Source organism: Microcebus murinus, chromosome 14 (assembly GCF_040939455.1).
Source record: "Microcebus murinus isolate Inina chromosome 14, M.murinus_Inina_mat1.0, whole genome shotgun sequence".
NCBI classification, from domain to species: domain Eukaryota; kingdom Metazoa; phylum Chordata; class Mammalia; order Primates; family Cheirogaleidae; genus Microcebus; species Microcebus murinus.
Genome location: NC_134117.1, coordinates 58,728,955 through 58,744,104, shown reverse-complemented (window position 1 = coordinate 58,744,104; position 15,150 = coordinate 58,728,955). Strand labels below are relative to the sequence as shown.

Sequence of the window (15,150 nt, the reverse complement as noted above, 5' to 3'; positions counted from 1 at the left end):
CACAAGATACTAGCAAACCAAATTCAGCAGCACATCACAAAGATAATTCACTATAATCAAATGAGTTTCATCCCAGGGATGCAAGCATGGTTCAACATACACAGATTAATGTGATTCAACACATAAAGGAAGGAAAAATATACTTTAAAGTTATTATACTAAAATAAAACAACAATCTAACATGCTTATTTCCAAATAAGGAAACTCATATCAAGAATTAGGCTTGGTATACGGACAGTGTTTGGGTCCTATTTTAAACCAAATAAATATTAACAACTTTATGAGTGCCACATCTTGTGTCATCAGGGATATGGAAATTAAAACAGTGAGGTACTACTATACATCTGTTAGAATGACCAAAATTGAGAGCACTGACAACATTAAATGCTGGCGAGGATGTATAGCAACAGAAACTGTCATCCATTGCTGGTAGGAAAACAAAATGAGATAGCTATTTTGGAAGACAGTTTGGTGGTTTCTTAGAAAACTAAATATAACTTACCATATGATTCAGCATTCATACTCCTTGGTATTTACCCAAATGAGTTGAAGACTTCAGTTCATAAAGAAACCTGTCGCCGGGCGCGGTGGCTCACGCCTGTAATCCTAGCTCTCTGGGAGGCCGAGGCGGGCGGATTGCTCGAGGTCGGGAGTTCGAAACCAGCCTGAGCAAGAGCGAGACCCCGTCTCTACTATAAATAGAAAGAAACTAATTGGCCAACTAATATATATAGAAAAAATTAGCCGGGCATGGTGGCTCATGCCTGTAGTCCCAGCTACTTGGGAGGCTGAGACAGAAGGATCGCTTGAGCCCAGGAGTTTGAGGTTGCTGTGAGCTAGGCTGACGCCATGGCACTCACTCTAGCCTAGGCAACAAAGTGAGACTCTGTCTCAAAAAAAAAAAAAAAAAAAAAAAAAAAACATAAAGAAACCTGTCCTCAGATGTTTATAACAGCTTTGTTCATAATTATCAAAACTTGAAAGCAACCAAGATGTCCTTCGGTGGGTGAGTGGATAAATAAACTGTGGTAAATCCATACATTGAAATACTATTTGGCATTTAAAAGGAATAAGCTATCAAACCATGCAAAGACATGGAGGAAACTTAAACGCATATTCTTAAGTGAAAGAAGCCAACCTGAAAAGGTTACATATGGTATGAATCCAACTATATGTCATTCTGGAAAAGGCAAAACTATGGAGATAGTAAAAAAAGATCAGTGGTTGCCAGGGAGTAGAGGGGAGGAAAGGATGAGGAAGCAGAGGACAGAGGATTTTTGGAGCAGTGTAAGTATTCTGTATGATACTATAATGATGGATACATGTCATACATTTGTTCAAACCCATAGAATATACAACACCAAAAGTGAACACTAATGTAAACTATGGACTTTGGGTGATAATGATGTGTCAGTGTAGGTTTATCAGCTGGGGGAAGATGTCAATAATGGGCGAGGAGGGGGCTATACATGGGGTAACAGGAGTATGTGGGAACTCTCTGTACCTAACTCTTGATTTTACTTTCAAACATAAAACTGCTAAATAAATAAATAAAATCTTTAAAAAAGAGAAATCTGAAGCAAATATTAGAAAAATGTTAGGGGGTAAGTTCATGTGCATCATTTTATCTTGTATACTTTCCGAGTTTTAAATATTTTATAATTAAGAATAACAATTTGTTAATAAAGTGAAAAGAGGCTTTATGCAATGATCAGGGAAATTTTGAACACTGAATATGTGATATCAGGCATTGTGAGTTATTTAGGAATGATAATTGCAGTGGTTATATTTGTAAAATAAAGAAGTCTTTATCTCTTAGCAATATCTAGGACTATGTATGGAACAAATTATATCATGTCTAGGATTAGCTAAAAGAAAATCTGGGAGAAGAGAGGGTGGATGTGGGCAGATATAGTAGAAATAAGATTAGCTGTGTGTTGATTTATAGATGCACGAGGGCTCATTATACTATAGTCTATATACTTAGGAATGTAAATTTTTAGAAATGCCTCCCCCCAAAAAATTTAAAAATTGGCTTTAAAAAAATAAAGTTTTAGAGCCAATATTCTTTATCCAATGCTCTTTACAAGACATCACACTGAGACCATGACTAGTTGGACTCTCTCCATTATTCAGATTTGTAAGCAAGGATACATAAGCAGGTTTTGCTTAAAATTATTTTCCTACCAGAGAAAGTTTCTTATAAAGAATAATTTTTATATATAAAAAGTAGTCCCCAGTTGAGCCATCATTTCTAGTCGAGGTATAGCTAAGTTTTCCTTTGCTTTCCAAACATACCAAAGCAACAAAGCCCTGTGATTGAGAGTGTGGGGCCGAAACTCTCATAAGCAAACACAAAGGGTGGGAGGTTGCTCATTCCAACTTTATGATGTCCCGAGAAACTGTTGTGATAAGAGAAAAAGACTAAAAAATAAACGAGAGATAACTGAGATAATGGAAAAAAAAACAGAGGGAAACAAGACAACACTCTCAACTCTTTGGCTTGAGAAATTTATTATGCCAAGGAAGATAAATTGGAGAAACATGAAAAGGGAAAGAGATCTTGTCTCTGACTCATGTATTTCTCTTTAAGTGAATGAGCAATAACACAGAAATAAAAGAGTTCAAAACAGAGCTGTGTGCTCAGCCAAAATCATGGTTCCTAATGATTTTCAACTTTGGCAGAAGCCTCACATGGTTGTACTTGAGCAGTTTTCTTGATTTTGAATTATACATGTAATTCATCCTGATCAGAATGTAGCTGGGGAGCCAAGATCCATTTGCTAGTCGGAAATGAGGATGCTGGTCGTGTGCTGGAGCCAGTCTTCCTTCTTCACATCGGAAATGTCTGCACTGTCATCAGTTTGGACAGTTCTGGGGAACAAACAAACAAACAAAACTTGTGAAATCAATTATTTGGAGTCATCTTGGAAAAATAAATTCCCATATGGCATATTTTCTTTTTCTACCAGGCTGTTCTGTGTAAGAAAGACACAGTCCAAGATAGTCAAACTGCAGTGCACAAAACAGCTGGAGAGGAGCAGAAGGGACTCATGGATGAGGCCAAGGGGCTGTAAACATCCAACTTGCCTTCCTGCCCTGTCTTTTAACAGGACAGAGGAGGATGAAGAGGAATGAGATAGGACTAGAGGTGAGGCCTTAGAACATTTAACTGAAAGAAGGGCCATTGTTGTTGCTAATGCTGCTCAGTGAATATAGTAGGAAGAAAATCAGATGTAGCAGGAAGAAAATCAGATGCAACGCACTGTGTTTTTAAATAGTGGTTGAGCTCAAGTTTCATAGAGTTAACTTTTTTAGGGTATAAAACAATATTCATCAGTAATCCAATTTACAGCCTTTGTTCGCTGTAATTTTGACTTGACTTCTGAATAACCACAGCTGACAGGTCATCCCTGCCAATTACATGTGGTTTTTCTTGCGTTCAAGCTAATAACCCCAAATGTTAGTCAATCCTGAAAGTGTTATTTGTGCGTCCTCAGGCTTTGTTAAGGTACAGGGTGCCGTGGTGTTTCCTTTGGAATAGAATTAAATCCTTGTAGGAAGGTGGTTTCAAGAAACTGCATTTTTTAAGAACAGAGTTTTGTTTGGAACGTAGACAGGTAGGTAGGTAGGTAGAAGGAGGGAGGAAGAGAAGGAGAGGAAAAGTAGAGAGAGAAAAGGGGCAAGATACTGTCAGAAAAATCAGGGAGTTCCAATCCTGAATTTGTCATTTACTATGAATTTGGGCAACTTATTTAGCATCTTTCTTTGACCCTCAGGTTATTGATGTAGAAAATGCAGCTAATAATACCTGCCTTCTTGGGTTGTTACTAGGATTTATAGATAAAAGCACTATATTTTTTTTAATAAGAGAATGAGATCCTTTTGTGATTCGTAAGTGTGATGATTGGGGTTTCATGCTCATGTGTGAGATGTGCTTCTCTGAAACCTTGTTACAATGTTGGCGTATTACTTGTCTGATGTGAAAAACATAAAATAAGAGAATAAAAGGGAAAGATATATGTTTTAAAAATGAAAAACAGCCCCCTACAAGAAATCACGTTCATAGTTCTGCTGTTATAAAAAATTCAGAAAAGAACAAAATACAGATCCCTGATCCCAAATAAACACATGGGAGATTATGTGACTATCATTAAAATGTGAGCTTCTTATGATAACAGTAGCATTATTAGAACATAAATGGCAGCTCAGTCAGCATCTCCTTATAACTGTATCAAAGAAAGACAGTTGCAGCTTTGTTCTCAGTGTGATCCACTTGGGGTTTGGTTGCTTGTTGATGGATATTATCATTTTTAATGTCAGTAAATAATGTGATGTCAGATAAATGACCTGTTTCCTTTTCGTGGCGTAAAGCTCATTCATCTTCAGGGAGCTTGAGTGAGTAGAGAAATTTGAGTGGGACCAAGTGTTTCCAACTGTACAGGACGGGAAACATCTTATTAATCCTTCTTAACGTGAGTCCCAGGCAGTTGGATTCAATTCTCAATGTATGTCTGGTAAATCAATAAAAGTAATATGCATTTACCATTGACTGTTTTACTGATTGGAGAGAAACAGAAAGTAAACATTTTTTTCAACTTGAAGAAAATACTGCTGCTACTCACAAAGCATTACTGTGCGGTGTGCAAGTAACATATAGAGGATATCCATCTACATAATTCATATTGGCTTAGCTGGATCTGTTGTTTCCCTGAGGACTCATAATGTTACAAAATTAGGAATCAGAAAGATGTATTTTAATTGACTTTACTGCTCATAGCTTTGCAGATCACAAGAAATAAAAAAATATGGTAGAGTCAAAAAGGTACAGGAATCATAGAAAATTCTCATGATTTTGATTTCTGGGCCATAGTTTCTGATTCCTTCCTAAGATGCCTGCTGCAGAGCCCACATCATTTATTTCTGAAGATGATGCTCATGCATCCATCGTCTCTGTGTTTTATGATTATACATTTAGCCAAAGCTGGTGGAATGCCATCTTGTGTGATGGGATATTTAGTCAAGGAAAAATGTGGACAATTTGCTTTTCTGGAAACTTTTAGGTAGGGTGACAATTATCCCATTGAGTTTTTCGTAATATAGTAAAGATCATTTGGAGGCATTTCTTTAAACAGCCCTCTGGAGTTTTCTAGGGCCATTCATGGAATCTCAGAGAACCAAGGCTGGACATTTCCTTAGAGATCATTTAATGCAAATGTTTGATTTTTTTTTTTCAATGAAGTAAGGAATTTGTTCTAGGTCCCAAGGTGAGTTTGCATTATAGGAGACTGTATATAAAGACTTTGTGTCTTTACCAAGACACAGTTGTTGTTTTGTCAGGTATTGAAACGTCCACTTATGATTTAATGATTAAAACTCTGACAATTTTGTAGATTTATCTTTCTTAGTTCCATACAATGATAGAGTTGGCAGAGAGGATAGGGTGGGTGTTTCTTTTACTCCCCAATGAGTAGTATCCAGAAAGACAGTCCATCTACCTGTTCTTCTAGAATAGGGATTGGCAAACTACAGTCAATGGGTCAAATATGGCAAGTGGCCTCTTTTTGTACATTGGAGCTAAGAATAGTTGCATTTAGGAACTAAAATTCTACAATTTAGAATTACGTATAGGAAGACTATATGTGGCCCACAAAGCCTAAAATATTTCCCATTTGGCTCTTTACAGAGAAAGTTTGCTGATCTGTGGTCTCAAATATTCAATGAAATAGGCTCTATGATTTTCCTTGTAGATTATACAATACTTTCGTGTTTATATTTTTTAAATGAGCATTCTAGATTGCAGGAAAATAGGGAACTGAATTTTAAAAGGTGCCTATTGGGGGCCAACTTTATGAATAGCTTTATGTCTTCAGAAATGATCCACCTGCTTTATGAGTTATAAATTAAGCACTGAGCTGAAACATGGGCAAATCTGTCCCTTTCCTCTTCCACAGAACTTTTGCTGACTTTTTAGCCACAGGATTTTAAATTATGTAATTTCTCACTAAAATCACATCTATTTCCTAAACCACCTCAAAATGGCTTTGAGCTCCAACAAAGTCTGGTTAAGGAGTTCATACACCACCTTACTGGTAACCCAGATGGGTACCTTGGGTTTCCCACATGGATGAGGAGGCCATGCTCTGTGTCAGGACAGAAAACGTGCCCTGTGGGCAGAACTGTGGCCTCTGGGCCCATGGCTTCAGGTTCCAGAGCTGGGCATTGCCTGTCTTCAGCTTCTTTACCACTGCTGTTTTGAACCACTCATTGTTCTGGAAGTTGGTGAACTTGGTGATAATATTTGACAGTGAGTTTAAAGTTTAGGCAGATTGAAGGTAGAGATGGCAAGAAAATAAGAGAAAGGGAATCATGAGTGGATGAAACCTTGTTCTGTTTCTAACAGTTTTTCTCAACATAAACTCTTGTCTTTTTTTTTTTTTTAGAGTTTTTAAACATTATTTGGACATAAAACTGAAATAGCATTAGAAATTTCTTTAAGAAAAGATAGACAATTGTTAAGGAACAGAAAAATATTCACTTACATATACCTTATTGTAATCATGTTAGACAAAAAAAAAATTGTTAAACAGCCATTAGATCTATTTCCTTATCACTCTTCCACATAATCTTTTGTTTCACATTCTCAAAGTTAGATCTCATATTATCATTGGCTTTGAATTCTAAAACATATGCATTTCATAATACCCATTGTTTCTTCTTGGAGCCAATAATAAGACAGAACAAAGGAAAACAAATTAGAAAAGAATCCACTGTATAGATACTTTATGAATTGTGAATAACCACGTAGGGAGGAAAGAAAGAAATCCAAGGAGGGAAAAACATAACATGTATCATGGAAACTGTATTATGGGGAGTTAAAAGCTATTGATATAGCTCTTCCTTTTCTTAGGGTAGCTCCTTCCAGCCTGCCCCACAGTAATTCTAAAATTATTCGCAGGAAAAGTTGGTGTAGGCACTGTAATTGGATCGAATCTGTTGTGGATATGATATTTTGGCATAAAACTGGATCTTGTTGCTACAGCTAACCATTCCTCACTATTTTCAGTTCCCAGAATAATTCAGCCCAGCATAATATTGATGTTTATGTCAGAATCCTTTCTGGTCTCTATCCTATGAAGAAAATGTTCTCAAATACTCTTTTAGCCATGGTCTTCAGAGCCTCTGAAATATTCTTTACCTACGGATGGCAATTCCTTTTCCTGCTGCCTCTCCTGTCAGATCTTTTCTGTCCCATAGTGGGAGCAGATAGGACATTGGAGCCTTTCTGTTAGAGCAGATGGTTTAATGGTGAAATAACTGAGGCCCTACATTAGCATTTCTGAGAAAGAAGGGTGTGAGGCTATGTCTTTCTAAGAATTTTCCTCAGTGGTCATCTGGGAAGACTCATAAGCAAAGTTGGGTTAGTCTCTGTGGTAGGCCCATGTGGACATCTAATCACAGCCAGATTGTGCTCTAGGATCACAGGTCTTCAATGAAAGCAAGCTCAAGGTTCTACCAAGTTTGAGGTTCTCAAGGATTTAGATGTTAATGAAAAGAGATTATAGCCCATTTGACTAGTGGAACTGGTAGACTCTCACAAATGGTCGGTGATAAGAGAAGAACTCTTCAATTGTCAGTTGGGGGTAGGACAGTTCTTCATAGTGTGAGGCTGCCCCATGCATTCTAAGAGATATAGCCTCCCATTCCTGTCAACTAATAGTAAGCAGCACTCCACAGTCATTGGAGCAATGAAATAAAAAATTCTTACACCTTTTTAGTTGACTCCTAGTAGAAGAATAAATGGATCTAGTTGGAAACCACTGTGTCCCTGCATGATGGCCATGTCTTCCACTAATGGTTCCTATAGCCTGTGTCCTAGAGCATCCAGAGAGGAAGCCAAAGAGTAAAATAATCAGGGTGTTGGGCTACAGACTCTCAACCATTTGTTTGAAAGATTCTGGTCCTCACATAAATTACAGGTCACTTTCTTGTTGTGTAGAGTTTAACAAGGGATTGGGGATACAATCCCAATTGGGGCTACAGAGTAAGAACAGTCATCTCACCAATAGTCTAGGAAGGTATAGACTGTCCTGGTCAATGTGTTTTAGACTCACAGAAACTCAGAATTTGAAAAAATCAAAAACTAATGTGTTTAACCTACCACACAGCACACAGATGCCTTTGCCAAATAGGCACATCCTCAAGATACAGGCATAGGTCTCTCTTTAAGTCTGGGTCAGGGATTTATGTTAAATTCCTGTCGATTATTGTGTTGGGGCCTTCAGGGCTGATCTCTAGGATATATGGTAAATTTCACAGTAAACATCAGTTAACTAAGAGTCAGATTGCTGGAATTTAGTTTCTGTTTCCACTGCTAACTAGCTCCTTGACCTTAAGTAAGTTCCTTCGTTTCTCTGGGCCCACCTCAGTTTCCCATCTGTAAAGCAGAGATAATATTACTACCAATCACACAGGTCTTTGTGGCATTCAGTGAGTTAAAACATGAAGTGCTAAGAAGAGTACCTAGGGACTTAATAAATGTACAGTAAATATTAACTATTATTAGTATAGATACTAAATCCATTATTAATATATGTACTAAATCTGGAACTAGATTAATATTTAGTTTTGTCCCATAGATGGAAGTGCATTTGCTTCCTGTGTAGAAGCAGAAAGTTTGTGCTGATCTGAACAACTACATCTGTACCTAGAGAGAGAAGCTGATTTTTAAAACTTCCTGTCCCTAAGTTCATAGTAGAATGGGAGTAGCAGTCGGGCTCTTGTGTTATGCCTGCCCTTTAGGTGACACTGTCTTTGGTGCTTTCAAAAAGGAAAAGGAAAGAGGCCTCTCTCTTCCTGAGAATGGTCAGGCTGGGGCTCACAGGAAACTCACCACGTTCACTGGCGTGATCAGCCTCTCCCCTGCCCACTGCTCTGGCCTCAGTTGCAGACTGGTCAGTGAGTAGAAAAAGAAAAAGGGAGGATTTGAAATGTAACCACAGAGGGAGTCCTGCAGGCAGTGGGTGATCCTTTAGGGAAGTGCCTCCTCTTAGGGCATGGAGCCAAAGTCTCCTTCCTCAGTATGTCACAAAAAGCAGGCAGGGGGGTTCTGCTCTAGGCCATGATGTAGTAACAAGGGCTAGATCTACCCTCCTGCCTATATGACTAAAAAACAGACAAAATAGATGAAACAACAGTGTTTAGTGATGCTATAATGGAAAACCCAAAGCTGGATAGTTTATCAAGAGGTTTGTTCGGCTGATGATTCTGGTGGCAGAAAAGTCCAAGATTGCGCAGCTGTATCTGGTAGGGCCTCCCTCATGCTGCATACACTCATGGCAGACAGCAGAATTGGGGGGCGGGGGTGCAAGCAGAGATCACATGGCAAGAGAGGAAGCAAGAGAGAGATCTAGGAAGCCAGACTCTTCTTAACAATTCACCTAAATGAGAGCTCATCCATTCCTGCAAGAGCAAGAACTTACAGCTGCAGGAGGGCATCAATCTATTCATGAGGGATTCACACCCATTATCCAGACACCTCCCACTCCACCCCACCTCCCAACACTGCCACACTGGGGATCAAACTTCAAACTTTTGGTGGAGATAAACCACATACAAACCATAGCAAATGATCTGCAAATATTAAACAACAGGTAGCACAGATCATGGATCCCTGATTTTAGAACAACAGGGTGAGCTCTCCAATCGCCCTAAACTACTGTCTAGAGCACATATCTAGGCTGTGGTGCAGCAAGGCAGCATCAAACACTGTGCTAGTCTTCTTGAGTCAAGAAGGCAGAGCTGAGAACCAGGGGAGGCCAAAGAAGCTGGAATCCTCAGAGAAGAGTAACAGAAAGGAGAGAGTTGATGAAGAGGAGAGAGCTACATCAGGAGAAGGCTCCAGAGATCTTTATAAAGGGTTCTGTCATGTCCTCAGCTGAGTACTTACTGATCAGTCCATGCTGTGAGGAAACTACTAGAAGCTGGGGAAAGAAACACTCAAAGGAGCAGATGGAGCAACCCTTGGAGCTCACACAGGACTGGGAATAGTGCTGTTCCCACCAGCAACAGTGGAAAAATCAGAATATACAGAGCATTAAGTAGAGCACTCAGAAGGGTATTGCCCAGCATGAGGGCATAATTAAAGACAGTTCTGGTCCTGTCTAGCAAAGCTTACTAACCAGCCTCAAAGTGTTTTCAAGTACCTTAACTGTGACCCAGAAAAAACAAAACTAAAAAACAAAAAAGAATATTTAAATGAATACAAAAATATCCAACCCCCAGCAAGAAAAAATTTATGATATTTAGCACCCAAAGAAATGTGAGAAATATGACCTATAATGGGGAGAAAAGTTCTGATTAATAGAAATAGACAGAAATGAAATAATTAGCAAAGTTCTTAAAATATTTATTATAACTATATTCTTTTTGCTCAAGAAGGTAAAGGAAAGCATGAGAATGTTAAAAAGATACAGAAAAGACAATGAGAATTGGACCCAAAGTAGAAGTCTAGAGATGAAAAATTCAATGTCCAAATGACAAAAACACTGGGTGGAATTAACAGCAGCTTAGACACTAGCAGAAGAAAAGATTAGTGAGCCTGAAAATATAACAATAGGAACCATTCAAAATGAATCAGAAAAAAAGTCACTGAAGAAAATGATCAGAGAAACTGTCAGCTATGGGACAACCTCAAGCTGACTAATATGCTGGTAATTAGAGATCCGAAGTTATCAGAAGAAAGAAAATAATAAAGGTACAAGCAGAAATCAATGCCATAGAAAAGAGGAGTGCAACAGAGAAAAATCAATGAAAACAAAACCTTGTTCTTTGAGAAGATTAATAAAATCAATAAGCCTCTAGCTAGAGTGATAAGGACGACAAGAAAGGAGGCACAGATTACCAATATCAGGAATGAAAGAGCAAACGTCACTGATGATGAAAATGTAATTAAGAAATATTATGAACAACTTTATGCCAGTAAGTTTGACAATTGGGATGTAATGGAAAAATTCCTTCAAAGACTCAAACTATCAAAGCAGTGTCAAGAAAAAATAGATAAACTCAATAGTCATATATCATTTTTAAAAAATAAGTTTATAGTTAAAATCATTCCTACAAACAAAACCCCAGATCTAAGATAGCTTCACGGGTGAATTCTACCAAACATTTTATGAAGAACTAATTGCAATTGCTCATAAGCTTTTCTAGAAATTTGAAGAGGAGAACACTTTACTATTCATGCTATGGTTTCAGCATTATTCTAACACCCAAACCAGAATAAGATATTATAAGAAAACTCTGGACCAATATCTCTCATAAACAAAGATGTAAAAATTAAAAAAAAAATTGTAAATCAAATCCAACAATATATAGGAAGGATACCACATCCTGAGCAAGTGGGGTTAATCCTAGCAATGCAAAGTTGTTTTAAGATGGTAAATGTGGGCAGGAACTCTTGGGCAAAAGCAAAACATTCTTCTCTATCTTGTCCTCATGTTGGCAAAGCACTGGGCCTTCCTTCTCACTGTGATGGGGAAAGAAAAGACCTCAGGTCCTTGGGCACCTGCTAATGATCTAAGAAGAACGTACTTGTTCGTCTGGCCTTGTGTTTATCATCCATAGGGAAGCAGGAGAGCAGCAATCTGAGACCCATCACCCCTCAGCAAGCATCTGAGACTTGGGACTAGTGGAAAGAGCATGGGTTTTGGAGTCAGAGAGATCTTGGTTCAAATCTACGCTTCACTGTTTATTGAGCAAATTATTTAATATCTCTGAGCCTTAGAGAAATTATGAGGATTAAGATTGTTCTGGGGCTTAGAGGTAAAATGCATAAAGCCCCTAGCACACAGCAAGCACTCAGTGCATGGTGGCTGCAGTGGCAGTTCATTTTGTTGAGACACCATAGCATGATGGTTAAGCATTAGGGCTCTGGATGCAGGCAGCGTGGATTCCAGCACCAGCTCTGTTACATTTCTGTGTGTGAGATCTTGCCTTGTTTCCTAGTGGGAGACAGGATTAGCAGTACTACCTGTCTCAAAAGAGTCCTGGTGATGTACCTTTGAGTTAATAAATATATAGTCTTGGGACAGTGCCTGGCACACTTCCAAGTAAGTGTTCAATAGGCATTAGTTTTTATTATTCAAGTTATTGTTGTTTCTTTGGCTACTGGTGCTGTCACTGTTGTTGCTATGACAAGCCAATTAAGGCTGTGATAACCTAGCAAGAAATGGTCCTAGCAAGAAAGCCTCCGAAACCTAGGAGAGAACACCGGGCAATGGAGAGTCATTGAACCTTCGAGTTTGCTCAGCCTCCAGGTTTTATTTGGCTTCGTTGAAAGCAGACCTGCCTGGCCCTTACTGAACAGGGAAAGGAGAGTAACTGCACCTGAGAAGAAGGAAGCCTTGGGGGGCAGGAGCAAGGCAGGCCCTGACGACAACAATCTATCTCTGAGACTGGAACATCTTCTTGTTAGAGGTGCGCCTGCTCGGGGTCGGGTCTTCCTGGATGGTAGGTAACAGGATGCGCTGTGAATGGAGACCTGGGCTGTAATTGAGAACCACGTGGCCCTGCCAGCGGGTGACGGCACCTGAATGACAGCATGACAGGGAACAGAAACAGGGCCGCAGCTAGCCTCTCTGCCTGCCACAGCGATGTGAACTGTGCAGATTTCTACCCGACCTGGAACGACTCGGGCCTGGAGAGCCTGCCAGACGGCGGGCCGCGTGCTACCAATTTCTTTCAGCACTTCCTATTTTGCCATTCATAGCCTCTTGCTATTAAGCAGACAGAACAGCTCATATCCTGTGGACAGATGATAGATATGTCATATCTCTGAAAAATTGTTTGTCTTCCACAGGTGTATGGGCTTCCTTCTAAAGCAGGCAGGTCACGTGACACTTTTCAACACTCTCCTCTGTACCAGCGTGGCATCCAGTGTCTATCAAAAGGGAGATCTTTCACATGCAATTATGGCAGAAAATAAAGGTGATGAAGTGTTGTGTACCGAGGAGGGAGAAGATCAAAGGGCGGTAATGAAAACTGATTACAATAGAAGGGCAGCTTCAACTGCAGAAGTTGTGTGGGACTGTTTGGGGCCTGGCGCTGCTTGGGGACGAGCACACGCATATACCAGCGAACGTGCAGAAGGAATGGCTACTGACAACAGCATAGGCACTGCTGGCTTAAAATAATAAACTGTGGGGCTGACTGTAACCCAAGAGGGGTAATAGGTAGTGTGTAATTGTATCAAAGCAAAGCTAACGCACCTCCTTCCCCATGATTCACACAATGCATGTTTCTTTCAGCACCATCTAATTAGTGGCACCATTTCAGACTTCAAAGAGTCTAATTTACACCCATTGAGCCTGATTTTCCAATAGAATCTCCCAGAGCACAGGGTCTGGGCACCCAAAGGCCCAATTTTTTTTTTTTTTAATTGAACCCTAGGAGGTCAAGGGAAAAAACACAGCCTGTTCAAGGTTATGAATGAGGCCACTGTCATCAGAGCCTTCCCAGTCATGGAGCATGGCCATCTTGGTGACACCCGTTTTAACTGGAGAAGAATTTCTCTACCTGCCAAGTATGTTTCCTAGCAAATGCTGTTGTCTTGAAAGTATACTTCACATGATGGCATTTCAAATCCCAGAAAATGATTTGCCCAGGTCAATTTAGCAGAGGTTTTAGATTTTTATATCCAATCACTTGCTTTGGAATACTTATGGGAAAAGTCAACAATTTTTAACTAATTGTGGATAAACTAGTTTGAATTGGTTAAAAAGAAAAAGAACAAAACAACTCTTAATTATAGATTAACACAAGTATATTTCCTTTCAAATAGCGTCAGTAATGGTGACTAAGCTAATTTAAAAGAAGCTAACGAAGTTTTGTCATATGTCTTCCAGAGTCCTAGCTTTAATAGAAAAATTAAATATAGTTTATCCGTTGTAGTAAATAGATGCTCAACTATTTGAAAATGGCTCACTGTTCTAAGTAGGTTAAAAATTCTTGCTATTGTCTCATGTTTAATACTGGGTGGGTTAGTAACTATTTTACTTTTGCAGATGTAAAGGTACTGGGAGACTGCCCAGTTTTACGGGTAATGAGGCCTGCATCAGTGGGGACAAGAGGAGAGTGGAAGGACACCAGCATATGTTGAATGCCTGCTGTCTTATTTAACTTCATCTTCACAAAAGTCATCTGATGGAGATGATATAACAATTTTCTAGGCGATACTGAAATGAAGTAAGCTGGTCAGAGTTTGTCAAATGATGCTAGACCTGGCTTTGAATTCCTGCTTTATCACCCCCCACACACACAAAAAACTGGCATTCTGCTACCTTCACTCTCCCATGCTGCTTAGCCCACTAGGTCCGTTTGCCGTAGGCTGTCTATGCCTAACCAGAAGCTGCTGGTCTTGTAAGCTCCCAGATGCTGGTACAAACATCTTCCATCAGCAGCTGTAATTGAAATTTCTACATGAAATGTCAATCTGCTCACCAGAGGAATGGTGAGCTAGGGCCCCTCGCGGCCCTGTGTTTTCATAGCCCTCAGGGCCCTTTGTTGGAAATATAAGTAGGTATTTGCTAAAGAGTTCTCAGTGGGACTGAGTGAGCAATGCATCTTGCAGAAGACTTTATGGTGGGCCAGCCGTACCGTGTTGAGGACTGCCCAGCCAGGTCTGAGTGGGCTTGGATGTGAAGGGGATCAGAAAGGTTTCCTGGTGCAGATTCTCACTCTCCTTGGTAGCTGTGGACCTCATGTTATCATCAATGTCCCCATTGTGTCTTTGCAAGCACAGAACACGGCTGTAATTGGATAAGTGAATCCTAAGGCATTTTCATCCATTAGCACTGGAGCATGAGATACGTCCTTAGAACAGAACAGTGTCTTTGGGGAAAATGGGCACAGGGAAGACACATTCCAAGAGGAGAAGGAAAGAATAGCCATCCGCAGCCAGGCGGTACTGGATCGAGGTGGGGAAAGGGGGTCCTGTGAACCGAGTTGGGCGGGGAGTAGGAGTGCAAGTAAGGAAACTTCCCTTTCTTGACAATTTCGCCTGAGGCCAGCTCTACTCAGTAAACCTCATGGGATCAGCTTGCTCACTTCAAAGGATCTGGCCCACCAGAAGAACAAAACAATATTTCCCTC

General features: G+C 39.8%; 1 protein-coding gene and 1 non-coding gene across 2 annotated transcripts in view; both read left to right on the top strand.

Annotated features, from left to right (window-relative positions):
* The window catches only part of LRMDA (leucine rich melanocyte differentiation associated), a 1,003,464-nt gene that overhangs the window by 651,593 nt on the left and 336,721 nt on the right, over positions 1 to 15,150 (top strand). The gene's annotated exons all lie outside the window — the stretch shown is intronic.
* On the top strand, positions 3,880 to 3,983 carry LOC142875829 (small nucleolar RNA U13). Its single transcript, XR_012923109.1, has one exon. It is a non-coding gene; the product is annotated as a small nucleolar RNA U13 (small nucleolar RNA).